This window comes from Lutjanus erythropterus, chromosome 4 (genome assembly GCF_056507025.1).
Source record: "Lutjanus erythropterus isolate fLutEry1 chromosome 4, fLutEry1.hap2, whole genome shotgun sequence".
Lineage (NCBI taxonomy): Eukaryota > Metazoa > Chordata > Actinopteri > Lutjaniformes > Lutjanidae > Lutjanus > Lutjanus erythropterus.
This window is the reverse complement of record NC_139320.1, coordinates 17,027,324-17,039,685: the sequence shown is the minus strand read 5'-3', so window position 1 is coordinate 17,039,685 and position 12,362 is coordinate 17,027,324. Positions and strand designations below refer to the sequence as shown.

The 12,362-nt window shown below is 39.4% G+C and overlaps 1 protein-coding gene across 1 annotated transcript in view; it reads left to right on the top strand.

The window, feature by feature from the left end:
* The window catches only part of igsf11 (immunoglobulin superfamily member 11), a 130,483-nt gene that overhangs the window by 68,811 nt on the left and 49,310 nt on the right, over positions 1-12,362 (top strand). The window lies entirely within an intron of this gene.

The following is a 12,362-nucleotide window of genomic DNA, read 5'->3' as shown; positions in this document are numbered from 1 at the left end:
CGCCTCCACATACCGCTGGATTCATGTGTCGAGAAGTCTCACTCTGCGTCTCAGTCCAAGCAGAGGTGTGGACTGTAGAGGGGACAGACAGTGCTTGTTGTGAGATTGAGTGACACACAGATATCCCCTACCAGGACATAGCACTTGTGTCAGCCATTATGTGTCAAGGTGATCCCCTCCTACTTTTGGTGGATTATGATAAGTGTAGCTATACATTATATCTGGCTGCTCTGGTGGTCCAGCAGTAATTAGCTTCCAAAAGCATAAGCCGTGTCCATTACCTGATATCTGTTAAGATTTACTGCACCACAGGGCCAAAGAATGTGTCTCTTATCATCCTCTGTTTATCTCTCCCTCAAATAGCATTTTCAGTGGCACACCATTACTCTGAGACATCCCGCATGCTTTACTAATTGCATCCTTAAGGCTCGCTTCGCAAGGCATATTTCGTGCAAAAGCAGTTTTCATAAGATGTACTGTAGATAATCAAATAAAATCAAATACAATTTAAGGACCTCCCATTTTTTTCAGTAATGCAGTAAACTATGTTTTATAAATGTCCTTTAAAATGCAAAACACCAGCACCAGAGGACACATTCCTTGTGAGCATGCCTAACGAGCTGAAGGAACTAACGGGCCAAAATAATTAGTCTTCACCAGTGATCACCACGCTCGTTAATCAGCTTAGAGTGAACCGTGAATGCATAAATAGCTTTCTCACTAGTCCTAAATCCACAGAACATTACAAGTATGTAATTACCAACCGGATTACACAGAATATATGAGTCTTTAGTCATTACTAACCGTACTGTAATTCAGACTCTATTTCCATTGCAATCATTTAGAGCTCATGCCAAAGCATGAGTGCACTTGAATGCAACCAATCAAAGGGGAATGCAATAAATCAGCCGTAATCAAGCATCAGACAGTTTAACGAGCAGTCAGGTTAACTGACAAGTGATGAGGGCTTTACTGTACCCTGTGTGAATATCTTAAGCATTTGTGCATATATGTAAACACCTCAGGTGCTGCTTACATTACACTGAATAATGGCCTTGATAATGTATTCTTGTTGTGCACCAAACATATTTTCCTTGTGCTCTGTGTTCAGTTCAGTCTGATTTATGACAGAAGTTGACCTGCTCATTACTGCTCGGTTCCAACTGAGTTCATGCGCACAAGCTCTCTCTGTCTCCCTCTGTCTCCGTCTCTGTCTGTCTCTGTATCTCTGTCTCTCGTTCCCATGCTGAGGTAGGTGTGAGTTAAATTATTTGCATGATTTGCTGGTGCCTCTTGACTGCTTTTCTCACTGCATATATATGCATAGATAAAATGTGGTCATACCACATGTGTGAGTGTGTATACAGCAGTTTTACATCATCTTTAAGTGGATTGTGTGTGTGTGTGTGTGTGTGTGTGTGTATAAGAAATGGTTGGTGCCCTTGGAGTGCCAGGAAATAAAAAACATTTTGGAGCAATATCAAAGAAGAAATGGAGAAAGATGTGGAAAAAGACATTCCTTTGGACTGACTGCTATTCTTCTTGGAAATGTCACCCGAGCAACTGTTTTAGAAAGACCACTGTTACATACTGCACATGTTTCTGATGGTTGTGAGAGCAAAAAATACTATTAACTGCATGAAGCCTAACCCTCCCACAATCATTCAGTAGTGAGAAAAAGTCAAACATTGCTACCTGATGGAACACATGACTGCCCAGCTACAACCGCCTAGTTTTAAAATGAGATGAACACCAGTTAATTACTACTCTAGCTAGGAATCCTGTACTTTACTTTTGATGTATACTTTTGAAGGTATATGTAGATTTCTGTGTGTTCCATCCCTGTATTGTGTTTTTTGTGCATGTACAGGCATGTGAAGTGAAGTGAAGCCCAATCTCAAGGTTATTTTGTTTTCCAATGTTAATTTCTTGTTAATGTCTGACAATTGAAATATGTAAAACAAAACAAAACAAACAAAAAAAGATAGACATCCTCAAATGTCTTGTTTTGTCCTCAACCCACCTTACTGCCATAGAGGACTAAAGACTAAGCAAAGGACTCCCCGGTAACAGAGTGAGATTTGCATCCTGAACACCTGAAACACTAGGATTTCAGTCTAGTGTGAAATTAGAAGTCAGCTTTAACTACATTTTTCACTTATTTACAGTTTTCTTGATTATTTTCAGTTTAGTCATAATTGGATTAGGTTTAGGCAACAAAATGATGTGGTTGGGTTTAGGAATCAAACCACTTAGGTTGAGAAAAAGATAATGGTTTGTCTCTGTCATGCAGAATCAGTGTGGGTATTTACACCCAGGTGCAAATAGCAATGTTATCTCTGGACACTGAGGTGCTAGGCTGCCTTCCTAGGCTTTATACACCTGGGTGTAAATAGTGACATTGGCTATTCCACCTCAGGTGCAAGTTGTATGTGCCTAATTGATTGATCGCCTATCTAGTATTAAAACATCCCAGCCAAACAACAGATAAACAGAATAAAACAGAAAAAAGCCACAAATTCATCCATCCATTAGTTGCACATTTACATCAGAGAAGGATTTGTGATTATATTGTGTGTGCCTGTGTGTGTGTTTGTGTGCTAAAGCAGTGTGTGTTTTAAATAGAGAGTTAGCTCATATTATGCGTGTCACGTCACAGCCAATTAAGCCCCTGCTTACTGGAGCCCCTTTAAGTGTGATTTTTCACAGGAGCGAGTGTGAAATCTCAAGGATTGGATGGAAATTACAGGGACTCTATATTCAGCGACTGAACCAGACTCCAAACTCCTCTCCTCTCATCTAAATCAGCCTCTCTAGGTTACCTGCCTAATGAACATACTTTAATGTGGGCAATTTCAGCCAGATCTGTAATTTGACTATGAACGGTTATATTCAGAAAACTGAAAACATCTGTTTGGATTTCAGTTTAATTTGATTAAGTATGATCAGATATTAAGAGACTGGAACAAGGACAAGATTTAAAGTCAAGGACCAGAATCTGAGAATCCACACAGCCCATTTTCCTTATTAAATTAACAAAATAAGAACTATTGGCTTCTTCTTTTTCTCCCACGTGTTCCTATCTATAGTATACAATAGCTTGGATAGCCCTCACACCCTGTCCATTCAGTACTTACAGTATCATAAGTGCTTGTCTCTGGGCAGACCTCTCATGTCTCCATACTTGGCCTTAAATCTGACCCTGTGTTATCATCGCCAGGTGTTTATGATTCTTCCTGGAGGCCCTGGCGCGATGTTTGTGAAGCTGTGTATGATTTAACCTCCACTGGGTTGAAAATGATCCTCAGATAGGCTTATGGCTGAATCGCAGCCTCTCTGGGATTCATGTGTGAACCTGAGTGTGTGATGGAGAGATAACTGCAAAGTGGAACTGACTGTCAGTTTTTATTTTTAGATGGCAAGTTTGTTAACAATCCTCCTCTCTATGTCTCTCACTCGCCTGTATCTGGTTACTCTGCTTCACAACCTTAACATGCCACCAGAGACATTAGATAGCAAATAGATGAATGAACTTGATGTTGTTTATTTAACCAGCTTGTATTTTTGTCCCAAATGATACATGTTGTTCCTTTTATTTCTTTAGATCATCTATTGTCATAATAACTCGAAAAACAAATCTGAGAAATTCCCAAGCAGCTTGAATTAGAATATGCTTTGTCTTTTTATAACAAGGTGAAAATGAACCTGCCATATTCATCTGCTCTTTAATTTGTGGCATATGTGGCAGAAAATAGTGTTGTTATAACACAGAGTGAGCGTTTTAATTAAATAATTTCCACTCATCTGGAAGCTGTACATTTGTCTTGGCTGCAGAGTTGTTGTCTAGACGTGAAATATTCCCCAGCTGCGTCTGTCCACCCAGAGATGTGTGTGTCTTTATATATTTGTGTGCAATCTATTCCATCAGTGTGTGTGTGTGTGTGTGTGTGTATCTGAGTTTACAAGGCATAACCTTGTCAAATAGGGCCGCATCATGTGCTGATCATCCTCCCCGTCTGTCCCCAGGACAAATGTCTCTCTTTCCCCAGAACTTTGTAAGGCCTCTCTGTCTTCACTATTGATCGGGTTGGGGGGGGGCTCTTTGAATCTCTCTAACTTCATAAGAGTCTGCTATACACTCTTAGAAATAAAGGTGCTAAATAGAACCACTCCAAGGTTCTTGAATGGAACCTTGGAGCTTTTGTGTTATCTAGTGAACCGATCCACTTTTGAAGGATCATCATCAACAGAGGGCTCTGCACAATGTAGAAGTTGACACACCCACTTTGGTTAACAAGGAGAACCTGCTATTTTTCAGTTCTGGCTGGGGACCAACTTTTTGGGTTCCAAGCTAATTTATTTTTGATGGAAATGCTTAGAACAGCTCAACCGTAGGCGTGCAAACTGAAACAGGGTCAGTTCCATGTTTGTGGAAGAGAGAGCTGTGCCTTGATCGGTTTTACCTAGAATCCTTATGAGAGGTTCTACAGAGAACCTTTCTATGGTGTGCTGGTTCCACCCATAATCCTCACTGGGGGTTCCATACATAACCTTTCCAACTTCTAAGGATGCAAACAACATCCCGCCCAAAGAATGCTACCAAGAATCCTTTTATATTCCAAGGATTTCATTAGAACCCACCGAAGGGGTTCTACTAACAATCCTCTTTATTTTTCAGGGGTTTTATTTAGAAACCATTCTGAGGGGTTTGAAAGAGAACCCTTATATTCCAAGGCTTTAATTCAGAACCTACCCAGAGGGTTCCACTGAGCACCTTTTTATATTATGGTACAAGTCTTCACTGATCTTAATGGAAACCTGAGTCTTACAGTGAATCCTTCAAAAAACGGTTCTTCCAGAGAAAATGGTTCTGGGCAGAACCTCTGCTCTTCAGGAAGAAACCTTCTGGAGCTGTTATTTTTGAGAGTGCTGTTGTAGTTTGAAGTCAGTTCCCACTGATGCTGTAGCTGTTTTAATGCAAAGCATCAGACAGGTGATTAAATACTTACATTTAAAAATGTGCTTTGGCAAGCAGGTTAGAAGAAAGACATCAATCACTTTGGAGAAAACTCTCGTGTACTGTTACAGGAGAGTCATATTATTTGGCCTCAGACTTCACTGCTTTTCTTGCACATTTCTGTTTTTGTTACACAACAGCCAACTGTTTCCCCAGACACACAGGTTGGCAATGAGACCCACTTATTGTGCAGTTATCTTTTTTGTTGTGGTGGTTAATTATTGTTCAAAGGTATAAGGTGGGGTCAGGAGTGGATGGATAACAAACAAAGCAAATGAATACAATTACGAATGTTCATGTATTAGTCAATACAAAACTGGTAAACAACCAAAGAAGAAGAAAAAAAATAGCTGAAATAAGTTCAGCAATTTGAGCCGCATGACTCATTTTACAGCTGGATGAAATTTAGTTTCATTGGGTGTAGTTTTCTGTGCAGTGTACGGGTGGAGCAAGGACCGATCAGTTGCTCCTGAATGGCTGTCACACATCCAGATAAATGTATGACATATCTGCAGGGACAGACGAGACGTTTTGTTTTATATTTTACATATACAGTGTGAGCACTCAGGTCTTGGCTTAACCATACAGTGTGAACTTAGACTTTACATGGCAGACGTTTTATTCTTACACTGGGAGTTCAAGTTAAACTACAACATGTCTAAGATCATACAGTGTATGCCAAGCCTATTTGTACAGAATTTCCTAGTTGACCCACTTTAGAACTTTTGGGATCCATGACCTTTTGGCCTTTAATATAAATCATAATAAACAACGTCCTTAATATAACCCATAAAGGTGCCGATCGAGCCAATTATCTGTGCTTTAAAAATAAAGACCTCATTGCACTCAGACGGCCCACAGAGATGCTCTATCGCCTCGTGCTTCCCAACCCCCATCCCTGCCTTTTATCTTCAGTGCAGCTTGTTCTTTATATGAAAAAAAAATTCTGCATCACCCCAAGCAGAATTTCAGAGAATTGGTTGATACTAATTGATATTCTAAACTTGCCTTTCCACCCCCGAGGCCACCTCGTCTCTATTAAACGATACAGGATAACCAACAAAACTTCTTTTCTTGTCGATCTAAGCAAAAATTGTGAGCACACCACTATGAAGATTGAGGAGTTCCTAGAGGACGAGCACCAGAGGAGAGAAGATTTAGATTTCCTGTGCTCTTTTATTCGGTTGTCTATCAGAGGCAGGATATTAGGGGCTGATACTCACTACTGCTGCAGGCTCATACGCTCAGCATTGTTAGATGACGTCTCCCTGCTGTTGTAATATTGTAACAGTATTATTCCTTGGTCCATATTTGATATAAAAGGGCAATATCTTGAAAATATTTATGAAAAGCACTGTAGTGACTTTTCTTTCTCATTATGCTCGCCATCATTTCCCATGATCCTTGTCATTTGGAATGCATTACGGCCAAAGTGATAACTGCTGTCACATCTGTATAGGGCAGGCTGCTGCTGAGCCAGTTCTCTTGCTACCCACTTCCATTAAAGGAGCAATATGTTGCAATTGAGCATGCAAAAATAAGAACAGCAGTTTGAATATTGGGTTGTAGCCATGGAGGTTGTAGTAGGTCGAGATCTGATTCAGATACAAATATGCTCACTCTGGATTTTGAGTTGCCAGACTCAGTTCTCAGTTTAACAGTTATAAACATCTGTGGCTTCTACAAGATTATTAATGATTTCTTACAACTTGTAAACACACAGTCATTCAGCATTAATATTAACTCTAATTAATGTGAAATGGACAAATTAAAACAGTAATTCCGGCCAGGAATAGACATTTCAAAGGGGACAGCTGCAGCGTTGATGTCAGAGACACTACTATTTCAACTTAACATGTTTCCTTGATCTCTGATGACATATCGTGGTCATTTTATGATTTAGTTATAGTAGATATATTATAGATTTGTCCTTTTGAAAGGGCTGTATGTGCTACTTCAACTGGCTTTGCACCTTACCAGAAAAATGCCAGCTGTGGAAACTATAATTGTCACTGAATAAACGTGTAGCACACTGTAAGGGGGGACTAAAATTATTGTGCTTCCCCCTCAGTACCCCCATCCTCCCTTCATCTCCTTGGCCAGGCCCAAAGCTAACACCGTCTTTCTAGGACTATCCCCAAGACAAGATGTAGGTACGAGTTTCAACCAAGGTCACCCATTCATTTTCCAGCCTGTGACAGTTCTGTGGTACGGATATGGGTCAAAGCTCTCTGAGTGTAGCCGCACTCCCCCTATTTTCTCCCTGACCCTCTGCTAAAGGGCCTTAGCAGGAGTGGGGAGGGGGAGGGGAGGCGAGGTAAAGTTATTGTGCATATATAGTCACTATTTCTTCTTCTAAGACATCTCAGTGGAATTCCAGTATAAATTTAGACTCTCTTGCTCCCCACCAGCATTAAGTGCTGAGAGGAATCTGCAATGATCTTTCATTGATTCAGCAGCGCCATATGGAGGCCCATTAAATTGATCGCAGTGGCAGCAATGGGAGCAACAGCACGCCCCATGCTAGTAGATTTTCTCTATGTCACTGTCACCTTGCACAAGTCTGTATTTTACAGGTGAAGGATGCCACATAGTACCTAGTCTGATTGGTTTTCTCATTATTTGTTAATTGTTTAGCAAGCAGACAGCTAAGTAATCATTACTTCATTAAGCATAGACCCCACATGGGACTAATGTGAATAGAAATGAGAGAGCAGCAAGGCATAGACACACTTTGGTACCACTTACAGCACTTAATGCTATTAAGGATGTTCCTGGTGACTAATTTCTTAGTCGATTATTAAGCAGAAGTTTTAAATTAGACTAGTCTAAAACTAAGAAAACATCCAGTTAAAATTGGGCATAAATTATTAATTGATAATTGTTAAAAAAAATTGTCTGAAAAAATATTGCATGTATTTAGAGCTATTTGAAGCCCTTAATCATATTCTGAAACAACTAAATTGTATTTTAAATATTGTGAAATGTGAGGCACTATGTGTGCATTATGAACATTGCATGTTATCCTTCAAACCAAACCACCACTAAATGCGTGTACTTTTCAGACTGAGCAGGATCTCAGGATATTTAGGTAAATTTTGTACTCACTTTGTACTTTTTACTCGTAACTGATTAGCAACCACACAATGTGGCTAATGTTAGCAGTGCTAGCAGCAGCCTGCTCTCCTTGCAGGTTGATGTCCACATGTTTGTGCTGCATGTGGTTACACTTGGATTTGCTCGAGTGGTTACATGCCAGCTTATTCCGACACAGCCTGATTTTAATTTTATACATCAAAACACTGCCAGACCATGCTGGTTTTACAAGCTGTCATCTGTCCCACTGCGCTGATAACAACATTGGTGGAGAGGGGTTGCAGTCTGCTGCCGCTGCAGCCCTGGCTAGTGACAGGCAGCTGCATAACATCTCAGAGGCAGCAGTTAACTGATATTGTTCATGCATAAAATATTGATAATTAAATGAACCAACTAGTGTTTCTGGTGCTCAGTGAGTGTGGTGACATTTAATTGTATTCACTAATCACGCACATTCCTACTTGCTATAGCACAAAAACTCTGTATACCGAAGTTTCCCATTGGACAGACTTGTGAGCACCTCTGCCAACATTTCTTTATTCTTTCTCTGTGGAGAGTGGTGAATGGTGATAATGTTGAGCTTCAGAACATACAATGTCCTGGTTTTATTCCCATTGTCTCACTTATAATGAATATACAGTACAGTAGCCAGCAGGGACTGTGCTTTTGCCAGCTTGTGCATTCCCTCGACAATGAATCCTGTTCTTTGTTTAATAACACTATATTATCACTGCTTTTGTAACTCATACAGTAGTCTCCTTCTATCATTCTCCTTCCCCGATAATATAATGTGGCCATATCCAGATGAGTCTATGCAAATGTTTCCATCAAGGGCCCCGTGTGACATTTTCTTCATAGTATTCTTTCCAAGGTTAGCTATCAAATTAGCTTATAGGGCTGCCAGTGCCCTGTGCAATATGTGTCAGGGTTTGAATTAAACATATATTAAAATATGGATGTGACAAGATAGATACACATTGCTCTCTCTCCTCATAAGAAATATCAACCCGAGACATTTTCACTTCTGGGGGAAGTGGGGGGATGTGAAGTGATCCATTTGAGAAATCGAAAGTTCTTCAAATATCGTTAAAGATGAATGCATGAATCATTCATAATGTGAGCCTCTCTGAGCATGATGGGTGCCTCATCTCTCCCTCTATTTCTCTCTTCTCCCTCTGACACTAATTCACTCCTTTTTTGCCCCAATATTTTCTCTGCCTCCCTGTCTGCAAACAGTGGCCATCTCATTTTCCTCCCATTTCATTTTTTTCCGATTCTTTATTTATTTATATATTGCTAATACTAAATTAATAAATAATTTCAGCTAGGGTGACTGTTATACATGCTGAGATTGCCAATGGATGATTGACAGTAAATGCTAGAAGACCTTTTCCTCTATCTGGCCCATTCTCACTGCACCTCCGCTCATTTTATACTGCTGAGCGTCTTTGTGAAAGGGTGATCTAAGGTAAGAGAAACACTGTTTAAGATAAAGGTTCCATCCCAGACAATGTTTACCCTGCTTGGCCTTTTTCTTCAGTGTTTAACCCACATTGTCCTATTTCTGGGGTGTGCCCTGTTGTCCGTGATGCTGATTACAGAACACAACAGCATCAAGGTGATACCGAATGGGACATCCCTGTGTATGAGCTGCCTGCACATGATGGATAATGCTTTCCACGGTATTCACATTTGCCTACGCATTGGAGTAGAATGAACTGGAATGGGTTGCAAACAAGAGCTAGATTTTGTCATTCCAATTGTAAATTTTAAAGCTTTCTTATCTGATGTTTTTTATGGCTCATGTGTTTGCTGGTTGTGTAGTAGGTAAAAGTTTATGGTTGTTCGATCTTGCTTGATTAAGACAAACTAAACTAAGTGCCGAACAATTAAATGGCAGCAGTATTAATATTTACAGATTACAAAATGTTTTACACATGTGTGTTAAAAACAAAACAAAACCAAAGGAATGTTTCCTATGTTCAGTCATGCAAATCAAATCATATAATTCTGAGGAAACACTTGATATTCTTAATAATCTCATCTTAAATAAAATGAGCTAACAGTTAAGATAAGATAAGCCTTTCTTAATCCCCGGTGGGAAATTCACCATGGCCATTGTTTTGGTAGACGTAGTGTTCCCAAAGGTCAAGAATTAATTTCCATGCACAGAAGTCATGTCAATGAAAATATGATTCCCATGAAGCAAAACAATTTCCTCTTTTCTATGCTATTTTGAATATCCTGTTGTAGTTGGCAATACAGGCTCCAAGTCGAAAACTCCCAAATCATTTACCAAATATAATTAATTTGACTTTTAAAAATATTCTGTCAAAACATATCAGTGATACATTTCCTGCTATTTAAACATATTGACACAAAATTTTGACATTTTTGCTTTTAAAAATGTTATCCTTCATGTAGAAAATACAGTCAGCACAGTAAAATATGACCATTATTGGCCACACTACTGATCATAGTGTATATGGCCATGGGTATTCAGATATACAGTACAAACCCATCTATACATTCATGTACCCACATGTATAAACATACACATAATTAAAAGAAAAATACAAAGGTTGGGCTTTGATGTTTCATTGTAGAGGTAGGGCTACTGCTGCTACAATAATTTCTTAACACAATTTCATTAAATCATCTTTTCAAAGTGTAATCCATCTAATATTTGATTTATATTTGCATCAGCCAAATGCCCACACATTTTCTTTCCAACAACTTGTCATTTGTGTTGATTTTGTTTGTAACCTTTGGTTCACAGAAAAAAATTACCTTCTTAGAACAGCCATTAAAAAGTGGAAACCTGATTGTACACCCTGTTGTGGTCTGATATTAGATTTTGCCTCTCACTGGTGGAGCACAAAAGACCATGTACATAAAGGAAGGTATAGCTGGTTGGACTGGACCATTAACAGAGCCTTCAGGCCCGCAGGCCTTTTCAATAGGAGAAGAGACATAGCATCAGTATGTTTGTAAGTTTATTCTGGTTGGCTTGAGAAAGTACAAGTACTATGTGTATATGCGGGACTGAGACAGTGGTGGGAAGAGGTTTGTAAAAAAGATATGTCAGCACAGTCAGTGATGCAGTCAGAAAGCGACAAAAATGAGGAAACCCAATGACATCTCTTGCTGAAATAGAATCTGTAATAGTCATGTTGGAAAATCCTCCAGAGGTTCTTGGTGTAAAAGCGCAGAACACTCCAAGATGGACTGCTATGTTCCAGTTTTATGAGCAGCACTGACTGAGGAGAAATATTGCTGGAAATGCATGTAAGTGTTTGACCATATCTGCCAAAGTCACTCTTACTTTCCCTTTGAGAAGAACTAATGGTGACCCTTGTATTTATTTTTTATTCTCTTAAGAAGTCATGATGTGGAAAAATCCTCCCGGGATCATCTCTGTAAAGTGCAAGGAGACAGTGCGTTTTCTGCAACTGACAAAAAAAATATTCTGAAGATTTGTACCCTGCTGTGTGGTATTCCAGGATGCCATGTGCACTGACTGCGCCAGATCGGTGTTGCATGATTCAGTATATGGATAGACTTAATCCCTTTTATCCATATGTTGTAAGGCGACAGCATGAAACTGTATATTGTCCTCGCAATCTGTTTCGCCCTGTATCTTCTGGGTGACGAGTGCAAAGCGCACTGCAAAATAACACAGACTTGCACTGCTATAAATGAGATTACACATGCAATATTTACTGTATCTCTCAAAGCTTATCGTGGCATATACCAGCATATAGCACAGTTAATTTTCTCTGAAGGTACTTAACTTACAACACTTGCGTGATATTTTAACCTTGATAATTTACTGCATGTGTTAGTGGAGATAAAATATCCATTTATGTCATCAATAATCAAACAGAAAAACATTAGCAATCTCTCCCATACAAGTTAATGCTGGCTCTACCTTTAAAGGACTAGTTTGATGTGGGGTTGAATGAGGTTCATATTGATAGTCTGTGTATTACCATAGTAGATGCACAGTTGGCTCACCCTGAGTTTGAAGAGTGGCAACAGGAGAGAAGTTAAGCAATGAACTACTGTGGACAGGGCCAGCAACAAAAGTTATTACAGCTCCTTAAAAAATGTCCACCCTAAAAACTCAATATCAGTTTATGTGTACCCTACATTTAGATTTTTTTCCCAATTTGTCTGATCAGAAACCACTTTTATATTAACCAAATATCATTCTCTCCAAACAAACCAAAATGCAATGAAACCAGTA